The following is a 22,996-nucleotide window of genomic DNA, read 5'->3' as shown; positions in this document are numbered from 1 at the left end:
TCGACTGTGGAACCAATACCATGACTCGAGGCGACCCAGAACACGACCCAGCGGTGCCAGCCAGGCGCGACGGTCAATGCGACCAAAAATGGGCCGGCAGTAATGGCGGTGGCAGGCGGGCAGGAGCAGCGGTCACGTCGTCAGCCAAGCCTACGTCCCATCCAGGAGCGACGAGAGAACCCTCTCTCACGGCGTGAAGACGACGCACCCGTGTTCCGTTCCTCGAACGGCCCGCGCAACGGCCGCCCCGCGAACCACTCACCCCGTCGCATTAACTCCGCGGCGGGACAGGCGGCGCCTCTGGCAGGAGAAGCGAGCGACGCTTCGCCTTCGCCATAACAACCGCGTCAAAAAAGGTATGCCGCGTCGTTCGATTTCGTATCCTTTTCCTTTTTTCCTCTTTCTCTCTCTTGCAACAGGGACCAGGAAAGGGGGATACCCCGAAAAGGATCCTTCCCCATGAAGGAACCAGGCTCCGAGCCTCCCTACTGATCAGAGGTTCGAAGGCTGGCCCCTCGGAAGGGTTCAACAGCCGCCTCAGAGCGCGTGGGCTCCACACCCACTACTGGTCAGAGGTTCGAAGGCCGGCCCCTTGGAAGGGTTCAATGGCCGCCTCAGGCTACTCGGGCTCCGCGCCCACTACTGATCAAGGGTTCGAAGGCTGGCCCCCGAAGGGTTCACAACCGCCTCAGACACAGAGCGAGGGATGACCATGGGTACGTTCGATACATAACCAAGGCTCGGGCTGCGCTCCCGAGGTACCCTAGGACATTTCTGAGACCAGTGGGAATGATCTTGTAACGGAATCCCATCAGAGGGAGGCATCGAGCCCTCGGACCCCGTCGCCAGGGGACCGGGTCCGGCAGATCACCTGCAGGTACTTTTGGGCGTGCCTCTGGGCCTCTAACCGACCCCTAACGAATGGGGCACGGACGTCCACTCGGATTACCCGCCTGCAGCTCACCAGAGACACCATGTTCGGCGCCCACCGAGGGCAACATGGCGCTTTCCCCCCTCCTCCTTGCGGAAAGGCGACGCAGGGGCGTATGTAAAAAGTCGAGTCTGTCCATGATCGCCCTCTCGCCCTGTGCGGAGGCTCGGAGGCTGCTCTCGCCAACCCGGCTCCGGCCGAACCGTTGATAACGTCAACATACCAGCCCGAGAACTTGGGACCCGACCGTACACCCGGGCTACGGTCAGCTCGCATGAGGGAACGACCAGACCAGCCGAAGCATTACGCAAGGCATTAAGACCTCGAAGGAGTCAAACCACTCCTCCGAGGCCTCGGGGGCTACACCCGGCGGGTGCGCTCGCGTGCACCCACCGGAACAAAACGCAACCGAGAAAGGCTGGTCCCCTTGCAAAAAAGTGCGACGAAAGCCTCCAAGCGAGTGCTAACACTCCCTTCGAGGCTCGGGGGCTACTATCGGGGACCATAATTAGGGGTATCCTCAAGGCTCCTAATTCTCAGCTGGTAACCCCCATCAGCATAAAGCTGCAAAGGCCTGATGGGTGCGATTAAGTCAGGGATCAGTCCATTCGAGGGACTCGATCACGCCTCGCCCGAGCCTAGCCTCGGACAAGGGCAGCCGACCCCGGAGGATCTCCGTATCGCCCGAGGCCCCCTCCAGCGGCGAACATATTTCCGGCTCGCCCGAGGCCCTGTCTTCGCCAAGAAGCAACCCTGACCAAATCGCCGCACCGACCGACCAAATCACAGGAGCATCTAATGCAAAGGTGGCCTGACACCTTTATCCTGACGCGCGCCCTTCAGCCGACAGAGCCGAAGTGATCGCCGTCACTTTGTCGCTCCACTGACCGGCCTGACAAAAAGACAGCGCCGCCTGCGCCGCTCCGACTGCGGTGCCACTTGACAGAGTGAGGCTGACAGGCAGTCAGGCCCGGCCGCAGGCACCATAGGAAGCTCCGCTCCATCCGACCCAGGGCTCGGACTCGGGCTAAGCCCCGGAAGACGGCGAACTTCGCTCCGCCCGACCCAGGGCTCGGACTCGGGCTAAGCCCCGGAAGACGGCGAACTCCGCTCCGCCCGACCCAGGGCTCGGACTCAGGCTAAGCCCCGGAAGACGGTGAACTCCGCTCCGCCCTACCCAGGGCTCGGACTCGGGCTAAGTCCCGGAAGACGACGAACTCCGCTCCACCCGACCCAGGGCTCGGACTTGGGCTAAGTCCCAGAAGACGACGAACTCCGCTCCGCCCGACCCAGGGCTCAGACTCGGGCTAAGTCCCGGAAGACGACAAACTCCGCTCAACCCGACCCAGGGCTCGGACTCGGGCTAAGCCCCAGAAGACGGTGAACTCCGCTCCGCCCGACCCAGGGCTCAAACTCGGGCTAAGTCCCAGAAGACGACGAACTCCGCTCCGCCCGACCCAGGGCTCGGACTCGGGCTAAGTCCCGGAAGACAACGAACTCCGCTCCGCCCGACTCTAGGGCTCAGACTCCACCCTGGCCTCAGCCGACGGTCTCCGCCTCGCCCGAACCAGGGGCTCGGACTCGACCTCAGCCACGGAAGACAGACTCGATCTCGGCTTCGGAGGAGCTTCCACATCGCCCAACCTAGGGCGTAGACCAGCCACGTCAACAGAAGGCGCCATCATCACCCTACCCCGAGCTGACTCGGGCCACGGGGAACAAGACCGGCGTCCCATCTGGCTCGCTCCGCTAGATAGGCAATGATGGCGCCCCGCATACTCTGTGACAACGCGGCTCTCAGCCCCCTTACGGAAGCAAGAGGACGTCAGCAAGGACTCAACAGCTCCGACAGCTGTCCCTCCGCCAGGCTCCAGCACTCCTCCGACGGCCACGACATCACACCAACTGGGTGCCAAAATCTCTCCGGCTGCCACAACGGCATGTACTTAGGGCGCTAGCTCTCCTCTGCTAGACGCGTAGCACTCTGCTACACCCCCCATTGTACACCTGGATCCTCTCCTTACGCCTATAAAAGGAAGGACCAGGGCCCTCTTAGAGAGGGTTGGCCGCGCGGGGATGAGGACGAGACAGGCGCTCGCTTGAAGCCGCTCGCTCCCTCTCCCGCGTGGACGCTTGTAACCCCCTACTGCAAGCGCACCCGACCTGGGCGCGGGACGAACACGAAGGCCACAGGATTTCCACCTCTCTCACGCCCATCTCCGGCCACCTCACTTCCCCCCTTCGCGCTCGGCCTCGCATCGACCCATCTGGGCTGGGGCACGCTGAAAGGGAATTAGGGTTACACCTAGTTCCTATATAATTTTGGTGGTTGAATTGCCCAACACAAATCTTTGGACTAACTTGTTTGCCCAAGTATATAGACTATACAGGTGTAAAAGGTTCACACTCAGCCAATAAAAAGACCAAGTTTTGGATTCAACAAAGGAGCAAAGGGGCAACCGAAGGCACCCCTGGTGTGGCGCACCGGACTGTCCGGTGTGCCACCGGACATGTCCGGTGCACCAGGGGACTCAGACTCAAACTCGCCACCTTCGGGAATTTCCAGAGGCGACTCGGCTATAATTCACCAGACTGTCCGGTGTACACCGGACATGTCCGGTGCGCCAAGGGAGGTCGGCCTCAGGAACTCGCCAGCTTCGGGAAACTCCAACGGCTAGTCCACTATAATTCACCGGACTGTCCGGTGTGCACCGGACTGTCCGGTGCGACTCCGGAGCAACGGCTATCTCCGCGCCAATGGCTCTCTGCCGCGCATTTAATGCGCGCTCTGCGCGCGCAGAGGTCAGGCGCGCCCATACTGGCACACCGGACAGCAAACAGTACCTGTCCGGTGTGCACCGGACACCCAGGCGGGCCCACAAGTCAGAAGCTCCAACGGTCAGAATCCAACGGCAGTGATGACGTGGCAGGGGGCACCGGACTGTCCGGTGTGCACCGGACTGTCCGGTGCGCCATCGAACAGACAGCCCAGCCAACGGTCAAGTTGGTGGTTGGGGCTATAAATACCCCAACCACCCCACCATTCATTGCATCCAAGTTTTCCACTTCCCAACCACTACAAGAGCTCTAGCATTCAATTCTAGACACACCAAAGAAATCAAATCCTCTCCAATTCCACTCAAGCCTTTAGTGACTAGTGAGAGAGATTTGCCGTGTTCCTTTGAGCTCTTGCGCTTGGATCGCTTTCTTTCTTTCTCACTTGTTCTTGTGATCAAAACTCAATTGTAACCAAGGCAAGAGGCACCAATTGTGTGGTGGCCCTTGCGGGGAAGTTTTGTTCCCGTTTGATTGAGAAGAAGAAAAGCTCACTCGGTCCGAGGGACCGTTTGAGAGAGGGAAGGGTTGAAAGAGACCCGGCCTTTGTGGCCTCCTCAACGGGGAGTAGGTTTGCAAAAACCGAACCTCGGTAAAACAAATCCGCGTGTCTCACTTGCTTATTCGCTTGCGATTTGTTTTGCGCCCTCTCTCGCAGACTCGATTTTATTTCTAACGCTAACCCGTCTTGTAGTTGTGTTTATATTTGTAAATTTCAGTTTCGCCCTATTCACCCCCCCTCTAGGCGACTATCAATTGGTATCGGAGCCCGGTGCTTCATTAGAGCCTAACCGCTCGAAGTGATGTCGGGAGATCACGCCAAGAAGGAGATGGAGACCGGCGAAAAGCCCACTACAAGCCACGGGAGCACTTCATCGGAAGAGTCCCGCACCAAGAGGAAGGAGAAGAAGAAGATCTCCTCCAACAAAGGGAAGGAGAAGAAATCTTCTTCTCACCACAAAGAGAAGAAGGAAAAATCTTCTTCCCACAAGCCGCGTCGGAGTGGGGACAAGCAAAAGAGGATGAGGAAGGTGGTCTACTACGAGACCGACACTTCATCAACATCAACCTCCGACTCCGATGCACCCTCCGTAACTTCTAAACGCCAAGAGCGTAAGAAGTTTAGTAAGATCCCCCTACACTATCCTCCATTTCTAAACATGCACCTTTACTTTCCGTCCCATTAGGCAAACCACCAACTTTTGATGGTGAAGATTATGCTAGGTGGAGTGATTTAATGCGATTTCATCTAACCTCACTCCACAAAAGTATATGGGATGTTGTTGAGTTTGGTGCACAGGTACCGTCCGTAGGGGATAAAGATTATGATGAGGATGAGGTGGCCCAAATCGAGCACTTCAACTCTCAAGCAACAACGATACTCCTTGCCTCTTTAAGTAGAGAGGAGTATAACAAAGTACAAGGGTTGAAGAGTGCCAAGGAGGTTTGGGATGTACTCAAAACCGCGCACGAGGGAGACGAGCTCACCAAGATCACCAAGCGGGAAACGATCGAGGGGGAGCTCGGTCGGTTCCGGCTTGGCAAAGGGGAAGAGCCACAACACATGTACAACCGGCTCAAGACCTTGGTGAACCAAGTGCGCAACCTCGGGAGCGTAAAGTGGGATGACCACGAAGTGGTTAAGGTTATTTTAAGATCTCTTATTTTCCTTAACCCTACTCAAGTTCAATTAATTCGTGGTAATCGTAGATATACTAAAATGACCCCCGAGGAAGTAATCGGGCATTTTGTAAGCTTTGAGTGCATGATCGAAGGCTCGAGGAAGATCAACGAGCTTGATGATCCCTCCACATCCGAAGCTCAACCCGCCGCTTTCAAGGCGACGGAGGACAAGAAGGAGGAGTCTACACCAAGTCGACAACCAATAGACGCCTCCAAGCTCGACAATGAGGAAATGGCGCTCGTCATCAAGAGCTTCCGCCAAATCCTCAAGCAAAGGAGGGGGAAGGATTACAAGTCCCGCTCCAAGAAGGTTTGCTACAAGTGTGGTAAGCCCGGTCATTTTATTGCTAAATGTCCTATATCTAGTGACAGTGACCGAGGCAACGACAAAAAGGGGAGACAAAAGGAGAAGAAGAGGTACTACAAGAAGAAGGGCGGTGATGCCCATGTTTGTCGGGAGTGGGACTCCGACGAAAGCTCAAGCGACTCCTCCGACGACGAGGACGCCGCCAACATCGCCGTCACCAAGGGACTCCTCTTCCCCAACGTCGGCCACAAGTGTCTCATGGCAAAGGACGGCAAAAAGAAGAAGGTCAAATCCAACTCCTCCACTAAATATGAGTCTTCCAGTGATGATAATGCTAGTGGTGAGGAAGATAATTTGCGTACTCTTTTTGCCAACCTTAACATGGAACAAAAGGAGAAATTAAATGAACTAGTTAGTGCCATCCATGAGAAGGATGATCTCTTGGACTCCCAAGAGGACTTCCTAATCAAGGAAAATAAAAAACATGTTAAGGTTAAAAATGCTTACGCTCTACAAGTTGAAAAATGTGAAAAATTGTCTAGTGAGCTAAGCACTTGCCGTGAGATGATTGACAACCTTAGAAATGAAAATGCTAGTTTAAATGCTAAGGTTGATTCTCATGTTTGTAATGTTTCAATTCCCAATCCTAGAGATAATAATGATGATTTGCTTGCTAGGATTGAAGAATTAAACATTTCTCTTGCTAGCCTTAGATTAGAGAATGAAAATTTGATTGCTAAGGCTAAAGATTTTGATGTTTGCAAAGTTGCAATTGCCAATCTTAGAGATAAGAATGATATACTTCGTGCTAAGATTGTAGAACTTAATTCTTGCAAACCATCTACATCTACCATTGAGCATGTCACTATTTGTACTAGATGTAGAAATGTTGATATTGATGCTATTCATGATCATATGGCTTTAATTAAACAACAAAATGATCATATAGCAAAACTAGATGCTAAAATTGCCGAGCACAACTTAGAAAATGAGAAATTTAAATTTGCTCGTAGCATGCTTTATAATGGGAGACGCCCTGGCATTAAGGATGGCATTGGCTACCTAAGGGGAGACAATGTCAAACTAAGTGCCCCTCCTAAAAGATTGTCAAATTTTGTTAAGGGCAAGGCTCCCATGCCTCAGGATAACGAGGGTTACATTTTATACCCTGCCGGTTATCCCGAGGACAAAATTAGGAAGATTCATTCTAGGAAGTCTCACTCTGGCCCTAATCATGCTTATATGTATAAGGGTGAGACATCTAGTTCTAGGCAACCAACCCATGCTAAGTTGCCTAAGAAGAAAATTCCTAATGCATCAAATGAACATAGCATTTCATTTAAAACTTTTGATGCATCCTATGTTTTGACTAACAAATCCGGCAAGGTCGTTGCCAAGTTTGTTGGGGGCAAACACAAGGGGTCAAAGACTTGTGTTTGGGTACCCAAAGTTCTTGTTTCTAATGCCAAAGGACCCAAAACAGTTTGGGTACCTAAAGTCAAGAACTAAATTTGTTTTGTAGGTTTATGCATCCGGGGGCTCAAGTTGGATACTCGACAGCGGGTGCACAAACCACATGACAGGGGAGAAAAGGATGTTCTCCTCATATGAGAAAAACCAAGATCCCCAACGAGCTATCACATTCGGGGATGGAAATCAAGGTTTGGTCAAAGGATTGGGTAAAATTGCTATATCACCTGACCATACCATTTCCAATGTTTTTCTTGTAGATTCTTTAGATTACAATTTGCTTTCCGTTTCTCAATTATGTCAAATGGGCTACAACTGTCTATTCACTGATGTAGGTGTCACTGTCTTTAGAAGAAGTGATGATTCAATAGCATTTAAGGGAGTGTTAGAGGGTCAGCTATACTTGGTAGATTTTGATAGAGCTGAACTCGACACTTGCTTAATTGCTAAGACTAACATGGGTTGGCTCTGGCACCGCCGACTAGCCCATGTTGGGATGAAGAATCTTCATAAGCTTCTAAAGGGAGAACACATTTTAGGATTAACAAATGTTCATTTTGAGAAAGACAGGATTTGTAGCGCATGTCAAGCCGGGAAGCAAGTTGGAACCCAACATCCACACAAGAACATCATGACGACCGACAGGCCACTTGAGCTACTCCACATGGATCTATTCGGCCCGATTGCTTACATAAGCATCGGCGGGAGTAAGTATTGTCTTGTAATAGTGGATGATTATTCTCGCTTCACTTGGGTATTCTTTTTACAGGAAAAATCTCAAACCCAAGAGACCTTAAAGGGATTCTTGAGACGGGCTCAAAATGAGTTCGGCTTAAGGATCAAGAAAATAAGAAGCGACAACGAGACGGAGTTCAAGAACTCTCAAATTGAAAGCTTTCTTGAGGAAGAGGGCATCAAGCATGAGTTCTCTTCTCCCTACACTCCACAACAAAATGGTGTAGTGGAGAGGAAGAATCGAACTCTATTGGACATGGCAAGAACCATGCTTGATGAGTACAAGACTTCGGATCGGTTTTGGGCGGAGGCAGTCAACACCGCTTGCTACGCCATCAACCGGTTATATCTACACCGAATCCTCAAGAAGACATCATATGAACTCCTAACCGGTAAAAAGCCCAACATTTCATATTTTAGAGTCTTTGGTAGCAAATGCTTTATTCTTGTTAAAAGAGGTAGAAAATCTAAATTTGCTCATAAGACTGTAGAAGGCTTTTTACTTGGTTATGACTCAAACACAAGGGCATATAGGGTCTTTAACAAGTCCACTGGACTAGTTGAAGTCTCATGTGACGTTGTGTTTGATGAAACTAACGGCTCTCAAGTAGAGCAAGTTGATCTTGATGAGATAGGTGAAGAACAGGCTCCATGCATAGCGCTAAGGAACATGTCCATTGGGGATGTATGTCCTAAGGAATCCGAAGAGCCTCCACATGCACAAGATCAACCATCCTCCTCCACGCTAGCATCTCCACCAACTCAAAATGAGGAAGAGGCTCAAGTTGATGAAGTAGAAGATCAAACAAATGAGCCACCTCAAGATGATGGCAATAATCAAGGGGGAGATGCAAATGATCAAGACAAGGAGGATGAAGAGCAAAGGCCGCCACACCCAAGAGTCCACCAAGCAATACAACGAGATCACCCCGTCGACACCATCCTCGGCGACATTCAAAAGGGGGTAACCACTAGATCTCGCATTGCACATTTTTGTGAACATTACTCGTTTGTTTCCTCTATTGAGCCACACAGGGTAGAGGAAGCACTACAAGATTCGGATTGGGTGGTGGCGATGCAAGAGGAGCTCAACAATTTCACAAGGAACGAGGTATGGCATTTAGTTCCACGTCCTAATCAAAATGTTGTAGGAACCAAATGGGTCTTCCGCAACAAGCAAGATGAGCATGGTGTGGTGACAAGGAACAAAGCTCGACTTGTGGCCAAGGGATACTCCCAAGTCGAAGGTTTGGATTTCGGTGAAACCTATGCACCCGTAGCTAGGCTTGAGTCAATTCGCATATTATTGGCCTATGCTACTTACCATGGCTTTAAGCTTTATCAAATGGACGTGAAAAGTGCCTTTCTCAATGGACCAATCAAGGAAGAGGTCTATGTTGAGCAACCTCCCGGCTTTGAAGACAGTGAGTATCCTAACCATGTCTATAAGCTCTCTAAGGCGCTTTATGGGCTCAAGCAAGCCCCAAGAGCATGGTATGAATGCCTTAGAGATTTCCTTATTGCTAATGGCTTCAAAGTCGGTAAAGCCGATCCTACACTCTTTACTAAAACTCTTGAAAATGACTTGTTTGTATGCCAAATTTATGTTGATGATATTATATTTGGGTCTACTAACGAGTCTACTTGTGAAGAGTTTAGTAGGATTATGACACAGAAATTCGAGATGTCTATGATGGGGGAGTTGAAGTATTTCTTAGGATTCCAAGTAAAGCAACTCCAAGAGGGCACCTTCATTAGCCAAACGAAATACACTCAAGACATCTTAACCAAGTTTGGAATGAAGGATGCCAAGCCCATCAAGACACCCATGGGAACAAATGGGCATCTCGACCTCGACACGGGAGGTAAGTCCGTGGATCAAAAGGTATACCGGTCGATGATAGGATCTTTACTTTACTTATGTGCATCTCGACCGGATATTATGCTTTCCGTATGCATGTGTGCAAGATTCCAAGCCGACCCTAAGGAAGCTCACCTTACGGCCGTGAAACGAATCTTGAGATATTTGGCTTATACTCCTAAGTTTGGGCTTTGGTATCCTAGGGGATCCACATTTGATTTGATTGGATATTCGGATGCCGATTGGGCGGGGTGCAAAATCAATAGGAAGAGCACATCGGGGACTTGCCAGTTCTTGGGAAGATCCTTGGTGTCTTGGGCTTCAAAGAAGCAAAATTCGGTCGCTCTTTCCACCGCCGAAGCCGAGTACATTGCCGCAGGCCATTGTTGCGCGCAATTGCTTTGGATGAGGCAAACCCTGCGGGACTACGGTTACAAATTGACCAAAGTTCCCTTGCTATGTGATAATGAGAGTGCAATCAAAATGGCCGACAATCCCGTCGAGCATAGCCGCACTAAACACATAGCCATCCGGTATCATTTTCTTAGGGATCACCAACAAAAGGGGGATATCGAGATTTCTTATATTAACACTAAAGATCAATTAGCCGATATCTTTACCAAGCCTCTTGATGAACAATCTTTTAACAAACTTAGGCATGAGCTCAATATTCTTGATTCTAGGAATTTCTTTTGCTAACTTGCACACATAGCTCATAAATATACCTTTGATCACGTCTCTTTTGTATATGCTATGACTAATGTGTTTTCAAGAGTATTTCAAACCGAGTCATAGGTATATTGAAAGGGAATTGGAGTCTTCGGCAAAGACAAAGGCTTCCACTCCGTAACTCATCCTTCGCCGTCGCTCCAAGAGACTCTCCATCCTTGGGGGAGAAATGAGAATCAAAGAAAAGGACTCCGCCTTTGGTATAATCTTAACTCATTTATTTATGACCCAAGGGGAAGATAGCACTAAGAGGGCTCTAATGATTCCGTTTTTGGCGATTCATGCCAAAAAGGGGGAGAAATGAGCCCAAAGCAAAAGGACCGCACCACAAAAGGACCGCACCACCAACGATTTCAAAGACTTAGTGTTGAATATTTATCAATTGATTTTCCTATTGTGTTCAAAAAGGGGGAGAAAGTAGTATTTCAAAATAATATATCAAAACCCTCTTGAACACTAAGAGGTGGATCTCCTTCAGGGGGAGTTTTGTTTAGTCAAAGGAAAAGCATTTGAAACAGGAGGAGAAAATTTCAAATCTTGAAAATGCTTTGCAAACTCTTATTCACTTACCTTTGACTATTTGCAAAAGATCTTTGAAATAGACTTACAAAAAGAATTTGCAAAAACAAAACATGTGGTGCAAGCGTGGTCCAAAATGTTAAAAATAAAGAAACAATCCATGCATATCTTGTAAGTATTTATATTGGCTCAATTCCAAGCAACCTTTACACTCATATTATGCAAACTAGTTCAATTATGCACTTCTATATTTGCTTTGGTTTGTGTTGGCATCAATCACCAAAAAGGGGGAGATTGAAAGGGAATTAGGGTTACACCTAGTTCCTATATAATTTTGGTGGTTGAATTGCCCAACACAAATCTTTGGACTAACTTGTTTGCCCAAGTATATAGACTATACAGGTGTAAAAGGTTCACACTCAGCCAATAAAAAGACCAAGTTTTGGATTCAACAAAGGAGCAAAGGGGCAACCGAAGGCACCCCTGGTGTGGCGCACCGGACTGTCCGGTGTGCCACCGGACATGTCCGGTGCACCAGGGGACTCAGACTCAAACTCGCCACCTTCGGGAATTTCCAGAGGCGACTCGGCTATAATTCACCGGACTGTCCGGTGTACACCGGACATGTCCGGTGCGCCAAGGGAGGTCGGCCTCAGGAACTCGCCAGCTTCGGGAAACTCCAACGGCTAGTCCACTATAATTCACCGGACTGTCCGGTGTGCACCGGACTGTCCGGTGCGACTCCGGAGCAACGGCTATCTCCGCGCCAACGGCTCTCTGCCGCGCATTTAATGCGCGCTCTGCGCGCGCAGAGGTCAGGCGCGCCCATACTGGCACACCGGACAGCAAACAGTACCTGTCCGGTGTGCACCGGACACCCAGGCGGGCCCACAAGTCAGAAGCTCCAACGGTCAGAATCCAACGGCAGTGATGACGTGGCAGGGGGCACCGGACTGTCCGGTGTGCACCGGACTGTCCGGTGCGCCATCAAACAGACAGCCCAGCCAACGGTCAAGTTGGTGGTTGGGGCTATAAATACCCCAACCACCCCACCATTCATTGCATCCAAGTTTTCCACTTCCCAACCACTACAAGAGCTCTAGCATTCAATTCTAGACACACCAAAGAAATCAAATCCTCTCCAATTCCACTCAAGCCTTTAGTGACTAGTGAGAGAGATTTGCCGTGTTCCTTTGAGCTCTTGCGCTTGGATCGCTTTCTTTCTTTCTCACTTGTTCTTGTGATCAAAACTCAATTGTAACCAAGGCAAGAGGCACCAATTGTGTGGTGGCCCTTGCGGGGAAGTTTTGTTCCCGTTTGATTGAGAAGAAGAAAAGCTCACTCGGTCCGAGGGACCGTTTGAGAGAGGGAAGGGTTGAAAGAGACCCGGCCTTTGTGGCAACGGGGAGTAGGTTTGCAAAAACCGAACCTCGGTAAAACAAATCCGCGTGTCTCACTTGCTTATTCGCTTGCGATTTGTTTTGCGCCCTCTCTCGCAGACTCGATTTTATTTCTAACGCTAACCCGTCTTGTAGTTGTGTTTATATTTGTAAATTTCAGTTTCGCCCTATTCACCCCCCCTCTAGGCGACTATCACACGCGACGACATTCACTCGTCGGCTTAGGGACCCCCCGGTCTCGAAACGCCGACACTCACGGTCATGAGCGGCTCGGACCCTCACATGATTAATTTATGGAACTTAAATTTAATTTGACATTTGCATCGCATTTGGGATTATTTTACCATTACTTTTCTTTATTATTATTAAGGTTTGGTATTTACTTACACTTAGTAATTTCTAATAAAATTTTGACCAACTTATAAAAGCAATGCTCAACTTCAGCCTCTATTTCATTGATCAGCCTTACACTACATGAACTCCCACCTTTGGTGAGTTCATGCCACATTATTCCCCACGACTTGTTGAGCTATGAACGTATGTGAGCTCACTCTTGCTGTCTCACACCACCCCCCACAGGAGAAGAACAGGTGGTCGAAGAGGAGCCGCTTAACACTGAGGCATTCGACTTGATCTAGGTGGCGTTTCTTAGTTGACATTGGCGCCAACGATCCTTAGTTTGTTTTATCTTTATTATTTTATTTCGTAATAAGTCTTCCGCTATGTAATAAATACTCTGATGTTTTATGACATTTATCTCTATACACTCTGTTATTATATATGTTGTCTTCTTGGCGCATGTATGAGATGCACCTGGCCTTGTTCCTTAAAGCCGGGTGTGACATGACCCCCGCAGGGACTGGGACCACAGCTAGCTCCCGAAGGATGTCAACGCGAGGCGCAGGCCAAGGGGGATCGCCGTCCTCTGGCATACCAAGATGGTTGCCTTCGTCGAGACCCCCTAGATCGACGTGGAAACATTCGCGACTTGGGCCACAGTCCTCGTCGCCAAGGCTGTGGCTATAGATGGCCAAAAAGCACGAGGCCCGTGAGCCCGGCACGAAGCCCGCTTTTTAGGCCCGGTCCGAGCCCGGCACGGTAGAATAAGCGGGCGGGCTTGGACAGGAAACTAGGCACGGCGGGCTAGCCCGGCACGGCGCGTTTACCTCTAAGCCCGTTAAGCCCGTTTTTTTACACTAAAACGTGCTTACCGGCCCGTTTAGCCCGCTTTTCGGCCCGTTTTTTCGTGCTAAACGGGCCGGCCTGGCCCGTTTAGGCCCGCTGCGGGCCGGGCTTGGACAGAAAATTAAGCCCGCTGGCTCAGCAGGCCCGGCCCGGTTTTGGCCGGGCTTCACCGGGCCCGGGCCGGGCCGGGCCGGGCTGGCCCGTTTGGCCATCTCTAGCTGTGGCCATCATCGGAGCAATCGGAGAGGCAGTAGTCACATGCGGCCATGAAGTCCCGCATGGCACTGGGGTTATCGAGCCCAGAGAAATCCCAACCAGAGTCGGGCTCGTCATCTTCCTCGGAACCCGGGGGCCCGTAGGTCGAGACGGCCATCAGTCGGTCCCAGGTTGACCACATATGGTACCCCGGAAGGTTAGGATATGCCTTTATGAAAGCGTCCACCGAAGCAGGGTCGCTTGGTGGGTCGAAGCTGAATCTAAAAGGCACAGGATGGAAAACGGACGGTACCTCTTGATCGACGGATGGTGACGAAGTCGCGTCGGGGACGGACTGCACCGTTATCTCAGGTACGAGGCTAACACCCAGCAAGTCCTTCGCGAGCGTGCTGGCGTCATCCGTCCACTTGGGGTTGGCGTGTTGCGGGGAAACGACGCTCGTCTTTGTCTCAGACGCGAGGTCAACGTCCGCCGTGTCCCCCGCTGGGGCGCCGGCGTCGTCGACTCGCTCGACAACCAACGAGGTGTTGCCTCCTGCTTGGCCATGGTTGCCCCACCTCCTTCTCCATCGGCGGGGAAGGTGACGGGACAGACCCGGATGCTGCTCTTCCGCCATGCGGGGAAGACGTCATCGATTCCGCCGTCGGCGGGCGGGCTGACGGCCGCCATTGTCGTTGTCGCGCGGCGGAGGAAGGAGTACCATGTCGTAGCTACCGTCGAGGGACATGAACTCGAGACTCTCGAAACGGAGCAGTGTCCCGGGCTGGAGAGGTTGCTGGAGACTACCCATCTGGAGCTTGATGGGAAGCTGTTCGTCAACACGCATCATGCCCCTACCTAGCGTGCCAACTATCGGCGTTTCGACCCCGGGGGGTCCCTGGACCGACGAGTAAATTGTCGTTGCGTGTCCCAGCCCAGATGGGTCGGCGTGAGACGGAACACAAGGGGGAATAATAATGGGAATTGCGGCTCGTGTTGTCCTGCGCCCAGGGCGGATGCGCTTGCAGTAGGGGGTTACAAGCGTTCGCGAGGGAGAGAGAGAGAGAGTGAGAGCCTATCCGTCAGCCCGTTCTCCCGCGCGGCCACCTTCCTCGTACGAGGGCCCTGGACCTTCCTTTTATAGATGTAAGGAGAGGGCCCAGGTGTACAATGGGGGGTATAGCAATGTGCTAACGTGTCTAGCAAAGAGGAGCCAGAGCCCTATGTACATGCCGACGTGGCTGTCGGAGAGGTGTTGGTGCCCTGTTCATGTGATGTCGTGGCCGTCGGAGGAGCGCTTACCCCCAAGACTCCTAAACTCGGCTGGTAACCACCATTAGCACAAAGCTGCAAAGGCCTGATGGGCGCAATATAGGTCAAAGCTCCGCCCACTTAATGGACACGATCTCGCCTCGCCCGAGCCTAGCCTCGGGCAAGAACAGTAGACCCATGTGGATTCACGCCTCGCCCGAGGGCCTCCTCAAGTAACGGGCGCACCTTCGACTCGCCCGAGGCCCAGCTTGGGCAGGCTTCGCGGAGAAGCAACCTTGGCCAGATCGCCACGCCAACCGACCATATCGCAGGAGCATTCAATGCAAGGATCGTCTGACACCTTATCCTGACGCGCGTTCCTCAGTCGACAGGGCCGAAGTGACCGCAGTCATTTTGCCCCTCCACTGACTGACCCGACAGGAAAACAGCGCCGCATGCCCTGCTCCGACTGCCGTGCCACCCGCCAGGGTGAGGCTGACAGCAGCCAAGTCCAGCCTCAGGCGCCATAGGAAGCTCCGCCTTGCCTGACCCCAGGGCTCGGACTCAACCTCGACCCCAAAAGACGGTCTCCGCCTAGCCCGACCCCAGGGCTCGGACTCAGCCTCGACCTCGGAAGACGGTCTCCGCCTCGCCCGACCCCAGGGCTCGAACTCAGCCTCGACCTCGGAAGACGGTCTCCGCCTCGCCCGACCCCAGGGCTCGGACTCAGCCTCGACCTTGGAGGAGTCACCACCTTGCCCGACCTTGGGCTCGGACCGACCACATCGCAGGGGGGTACATCATTACCCTACCCCTAGCTAGCTCAGGCTACGGGGAATAAGACCGACGTCCCATCTGGCTCGCCCCAGTAAAACAAGTAATGATGGCACCCCGCGTGCTCCATGACGACGGCGGTTCTCAGCCCCCTATGGAAGCAAGGAGACGTCAGCAAGGACCCGACAGCCCCGACAGCTGTGCTTCTACAGGGTTTAAGCGCTCCTCCGATGGCCACGACATCACATGAACAGGGCACCAACACCTCTCCAACAGCCACGTCGGCATGTACATGTAATACTCAAATTGTAAGAAAGTGTAAAAGGAGAAAGAGTTTTCCCTTACATATATGTGTGTTACCTATATTCATCATTTCATGTGAAAATTACATTTAAACAAATAAATAATTAACAAAAGACACTCAAATAATACATTCATCATGCTGGTGTTTATTGGTTTGTGCATTTGTACACAGTGGTAATGATGATAAGGATACATAAAAGAAGAGAATTAGTTCTAACCTTATTTGCACTCTAGAATTTAGAAAAGAGGAAAGAAATGAAGATTTTATATAATACAAAATAAAATCATAATTAAATAAGTTCACCACACTTGGTATGATCAAATTGATAATTAGTATGAGTACAAATGTCCCACAAAGTTGAACTTAAATGGAGGTTTTGAATTTGGAATTCAAAATAAGACAAAATAGGAAAATGGAGACATAAAAGAAAAAGAAAAGGGAAGAAGGCTTACCTGGGCTTCGGAACCTGCTTTCGGCCCACCAGGAATAAACCAGCCCACTGGCCCATCCTCCGCGCGCGCGGACGCTCCCTGCTGCGTGGGCCCGCGAGTTAGGCTCCCCTTCTTTACTGCGCACTCTCTCTGACAACCCAGGGCCCACGAGTCAGTGTTCTTTCCCCCTCCTCCGTCCAGGTCGTGCGGCATGAACGGAGTCCGGCCATGGCGGAGCGTTCCGCGGGTCTCGGGATCCGTTGCTCGACCTCGCGCACCCACAAGTATATAATGCGCCACGATCCTGAGCCGTCTCCCTCTCTTTCACCTCATCGCTTAGCCTCATCCGCCATCGCTCCGAGCGCTCGTGGGGAGGGATGATTCTGCTGCCACCGTCGACCGGCGTGGAGACTTCGATTCGGGCCACGGAACTCTCGGTCGCGGTTCAATTTGCGTGGGTGGAGGTTGTGCGCGGTGCGGGAGCGTTCGTTGTAGTGAGGACTGGGCGGAATTCCGCGTGGGTCTCATCCGCCGCCGTGCGATTCCGCCACTAACGCCATCGTTCCGCAATTGGAGCTCTGTGCCGCGCCATTGCCGGTAAGAAACTGTCCTACCTCCCGCTCGTTACCCCTTGTTACACAACACCGAGAATCATAGGTAGATGCTCGCCCTAGCTACGTGAATCGCTCGCGGGAACCTTAGCGCCGCCGCGGATCCGTAGTCAGTCGCGTTGGGGGTTCTCTGCGCCGCCACCCCCGGTCAGACCCTGCCTCGTCGATTGGTTTCACCTCGCACATCGTTTAGCACCTAAAAGATTGAGAAACCGAGCACTAGAGCATGGGGCGCATGGTTCGCCGGTGAAGCTCCGCCGTAGTTTGTGGGCGACGCCGTCGAGGCGAGCTGGGAAAGCTTTGGTTAGCGTCGACCGTTGGATGACCAGCGTGTGGCATTGATCACATAGGGATGTTCGGCTTGGGGGCGATTTAGTCCAAGCCGTAGATCCTTAATCGAGCGGTCACCGTGCGATCCACGCGACTTAGGAGCCATAGCTGTTCGATCCATATCCAAGGGCCTATGTTGCACCACGTTTCAGATGGTTGCAGATCTAATCCAGACCTTGGATTGCCAATTGTGCGGCCAAGATCGATCTGTACCCCTTCGCCATGCCATTTTGCGTATGAGTCCATAACCTTTCTGGAAAATAACCCGCCATCCACCTCGGCTGTTCCCTGTGTCTTAGGAATTCTACCCCGAGACCCGTGGACTTTCCAGAAATTGAGGCCCAATCCAGAATAGTATAAAACCAGAGAATTTAAGTTATAAATGAATTTTTAATATATAAATAAGTGCTAGAACTTGTAAAATTCATAGAAATTTCATATTTAGTCCAAATTAATCCATATCAATTTCTAAATTTTTGTAATAATATTGTCTATCAACTAGTAACACTGTTTAGCCATGAAACTTGAATTAAAATTATTCATTCGGATTAATCTATTCTAAGCACTAAATAATTTTGGAAATTCATAACTTAATAATCGTAGCTCCGAATTTAGTGGTTCTTGTTCCCACGATCTCGTAGCGACGCGTAGATTATTATATGCAATGTATTCTTATGTTTGGTGTGATGTTAATTTTGCCTATACCATGTTTGTCTGTATTGCTACGTTTAGCAGTGAGGACACGTGTCACCTGAAGATCGTCCTGGTACCGGGAATCTCAAGTCCCAGGCAAGTTGTGCCCTTGACCACTTTTTACCCAATAATGTTCTTTAATATCATTTATTCATGCATAGGTTAATTTTGATGGGACCCAATAGGTTACCCTAGATTGGTTATCTCATTACCTTGTTTACCCCTGAATCACTTGGGTAGTTTGCTATTGCTTTACATGGATTTGGGATAATTATTTATCATATCTATGTTCCAATTATTTTGTTATTCTATTTATGTTCATGTCAAGATCATTAATGTTAGTTGAAACATAGAGCTTAACTTGAGAAACACGTGCCACCACAAGGGTTTATGGACGCCCTTGGCTGATTAATTAGGAAAGCTAGTGGAGGACTACCTTACCCGAAAGGGGCAAGGGCAGTAGGGGAGTGGTCAGTGTAGGGAGGTCCTTGCTTGATTTTGCTGCGATGGCGGTCAGGCAAGAACCCTGCATTGGAGCTTCCTATAAACTGTAGCGGGTTTTCTGAAGCTAGTGGAACTTTGTAAAGGCCTCGTAGTGTTACCCTGCCTCGCCTCCTCGGTAGAGGTGTATGGGAAGTCGCGATCCCTTGGCAGATGGGTAACATGACTTGTGGGTAAAGGGTACCACCTCTGCAGAGTGTAAAACTGGTATACTAGCCGAGCTCACGGTCATGAGCAGCTCAGGACTCTCTGATGATTAATTTATGGAACTAAATTCAATTTGTCATATGCATTGCATCGCAGGTGATGTTGTTACTTTTGTTCTACTACTTAATTGGGTTGGTATTTACTTATACTTAGTAATTGCTAATAAAATTTTGACCAACTTTAAAAGCAATGCTCAGCTCTAACCATCCTCTTTGGTAAGCCTTACACTTCACGTGAGCTTCCACCTTTGGCGAGTTCATGCACATTATTCCCCACAACTTGTTGAGCGATGAATGTATGTGAGCTTACTCTTGCTGTCTCACACCCCCCCACAGGTCAAGAACAGGTACCGCAGGATGAGGCGCTTGGAGGATGCTGCGATGAGTTCGTGAGAAATCTAGGCCGTCGCCTCCCAGTCAACTTTGGGTTGTTGGACCGTTGTCTCCCTATAATGTAATTATTTATTTATTTTGTATAGAACTCCTGTTATGTAGTAAAGATGTGACATTCGATCCTGTGCCATGAATCATCATATGTGTGAGACTTGGTCCCAGCACACCTGGTGATTATGTTCGCGCTCGGGTCTTGGTGCCCCGAAATCCGGGTGTGACAGAAGTGGTATCAGAGGAATGTTGACTGTAGGACGAAACCTAGATAGAACTGGACAACCATTGTCTACTTACCTCTGCTACTCTGATCTTTTCTAAACTTTCCTTAATGTTTTCTCATCTATTTCCGCTTTACTCTGATTATTCTTACCTTTCTTTCTAAAAGACAAATGTGGATTTCACACTTTGAAATCCTGTGCCTAAAGTGACCTTTAGGAATAGGAGACCTAATCTTAGGGAGAAAAGCAAAACTATTTTGTAGATATTGGTATGCTTGAGTGTTTGTTCTTATGATACTTGTCTGATTTGGATCCTTGATTGAGTGTGATGAGTTGTGGAGTAATGTCCACAATTACATCTACATATACGTATAGGCATAAATATAAATAAATAAAATTCATAAGATAACTAAACAACCTAGATTATCCTAATTAAAATATATCTAGCCTAATAACTCCATCTTATCTTAAAAGACTCTCTTACCTTAATGGATTCATCTTATCTTGAAAAGATTTTATGTCATGCTAATAGATCTAACTGATCTCAAAATATTCTATCTTATCTTTATGGATCCATCTTATCCTAATAAGCATACTTATCCACCCTAGTTTAACAACCATGATCTAATGTAAATTAATTAGATCTTATCTAGTCAAACTAGTCATACCAATCTAATCTAGATCCCATCTAATCTAATATGATCTAATCTAATGTGGTCTACTTAAACAGATTAGTGATACTGGTAGAAGAAATTAAACCCTACTAGCCAGGTATTAACTTAACTTCGCACAATAGACCAACTCAACCATGGGCATAAGATGTAACCTAGCCAATAGAGTCTTAATGGATTGCATAATCTATCTCCACCTAACCTCAAACAAAACTTTTGACCTACATCAATCTCACCCATATCTATCTTAACCATATTCCCCAACCCCGATGATATACACTAACCTCGAATCAATGAGACCAAGACCAGAGAAGAGAAGATCAACCTCGTCAAGGAAGGAGAGAAGTCAAACTCAACCTTCGGATGCATTACCACCCGGGACGGAGTTCTTCCTCACCATAAACTTTCTTACCTCTGGCTATTCTTGCCCTAACCTATCCATCTCTTATATTCTACATAATAGGTAGCTGATACCTATGCTCTACTAATCACCCATTATTGACTAAAAAAATGAGACTCTAGATTTTTGGAACCAATTTTAGAAAAAAACGAACTACAAACCAATCCTTCTATATCCCTTTTTCTTACAAATCTCGAGGACGAGATTATTTTTAAGGGGGTAGGATTTGTAATACTCAAATTGTAAGAAAGTGTAAAAGGAGAAAGAGTTTTCCCTTGCATATATGTGTGTTACCTGTATTCATCATTTCATGTGAAAATTACATTTAAACAAATAAATAATTAACAAAAGACACTCAAATAATACATGCATCATGCTGGTGTTTATTGGTTTGTGCATTTGTGCACAGTGGTAATGATGATAAGGATACATAAAAGAAGAGAATTAGTTCTAACCTTATTTGCACTCTAGAATTTAGAAAAGAGGAGAGAAATGAAGATTTTATATAATACAAAATAAAATCATAATTAAATAACTTCACCACACTTGGTATGATCAAATTGATAATTAGTATGAGTACAAATGTCCCACAAAGTTGAACTTAAATGGAGGTTTTGAATTTGGAATTCAAAATAAGACAAAATAGGAAAATGGAGACATAAAAGAAAAAGAAAAGGGAAGAAGGCTTACCTAGGCTTCGGAACCTGCTTTCGGCCCACCAGGAATAAACCAGCCCACTGGCCCATCCTCCGCGCGCGCGGACGCTCCCTGCTGCGCGGGCCCGCGAGTCAGGCTCCCCTTCTCTACTGCGCACTCTCTCTGACAACCCAGGGCCCACGAGTCAGTGTTCTTTCCCCCTCCTCCGTCCGGGTCGTGCGGCATGAACGGAGTCCGGCCATGGCGGAGCGTTCCGCGGGTCTCGGGATCCGTTGCTCGACCTCGCGCACCCACAAGTATATAATGCGCCGCGATCCTGAGCCGTCTCCCTCTCTTTCACCTCACCGCTTAGCCTCATCCGCCATCGCTCCGAGCGCTCGTGGGGAGGGACGATTCTGCCGCCACCGTCGACTGGCGTGGAGACTTCGATTCGGGCCACGGAACTCTCGGTCGCGGTTCAATTTGCGTGGGTGGAGGTTGTGCGCGGTGCGGGAGCGTTCGTTGCAGTGAGGACTGGGCGGAATTCCGCGTGGGTCTCATCCGCCGCTGTGCGATTCCGCCACTGACGCCATCGTTCCGCAATTGGAGCTCTGTGCCGCGCCATTGCCGGTAAGAAACTGTCCTACCTCCCGCTCGTTACCCCTTGTTACACAACACCGAGAATCATAGGTAGATGCTCGCCCTAGCTACGTGAATCGCTCGCGGGAACCTTAGCGCCGCCGCGGATCCGTAGTCGGTCGCGTTGGGGGTTCTCTGTGCCGCCAACCCCCGGTCAGACCCTGCCTCGTCGATTGGTTTCACCTCGCACATCGTTTAGCACCGAAAAGATTGAGAAACCGAGCACTAGAGCATGGGGTGCATGGTTCGCCGGTGAAGCTCCGCCGTAGTTTGTGGGCGGCACCGTCGGGGCCAGCTGGGAAAGCTTTGGTTAGCGTCGACCGTTGGATGACCAGCGTGTGGCATTGATCACATAGGGATGTTCGGCTTGGGGGCGATTTAGTCCAAGCCGTAGATCCTTAATCGAGCGGTCACCGTGCGATCCATGCGACTTAGGAGCCATAGCTGTTCGATCCATATCCAAGGGCCTATGTTGCACCACGTTTCAGATGGTTGCAGATCTAATCCAGACCTTGGATTGCCAATTGTGCGGCCAAGATCGATCTGTACCCCTTCGCCATGCCATTTTGCGTATGAGTCCATAACCTTTCTGGAAAATAACCCACCATCCACCTCGGCTGTTCCCTGTGTCTTAGGAATTCTACCCCGAGACCCCTGGACTTTCCAGAAATTGAGGCCCAATCCAGAATAGTATAAAACCAGAGAATTTAAGTTATAAATGGATTTTTAATATATAAATAAGTGCTAGAACTTGTAAAATTCATAGAAATTTCATATTTAGTCCAAATTAATCCATATCAATTTCTAAATTTTTGTAATAAAATTGTCTATCAACTAGTAACACTGTTTAGCCATGAAACTTGAATTAAAAGTATTCATTTGGATTAATCTATTCTAAGCACTAAATAATTTTGGAAATTCATAACTTAATAATCGTAGCTCCGAATTTAGTGGTTCTTGTTCCCACGATCTCGTAGCGATGCGTAGATTATTATATGCAATGTATTCTTATGTTTGGTGTGATGTTAATTTTGCCTATACCATGTTTGTCTGTATTGCTACGTTTAGCAGTGAGGACACGTGTCACCTGA

The sequence above is a fragment of the Zea mays genome, chromosome 3 (genome assembly GCF_902167145.1).
Source record: "Zea mays cultivar B73 chromosome 3, Zm-B73-REFERENCE-NAM-5.0, whole genome shotgun sequence".
Taxonomy (NCBI): Eukaryota; Viridiplantae; Streptophyta; class Magnoliopsida; order Poales; family Poaceae; genus Zea; species Zea mays.
Note: the sequence above shows the minus strand (reverse complement) of the source record.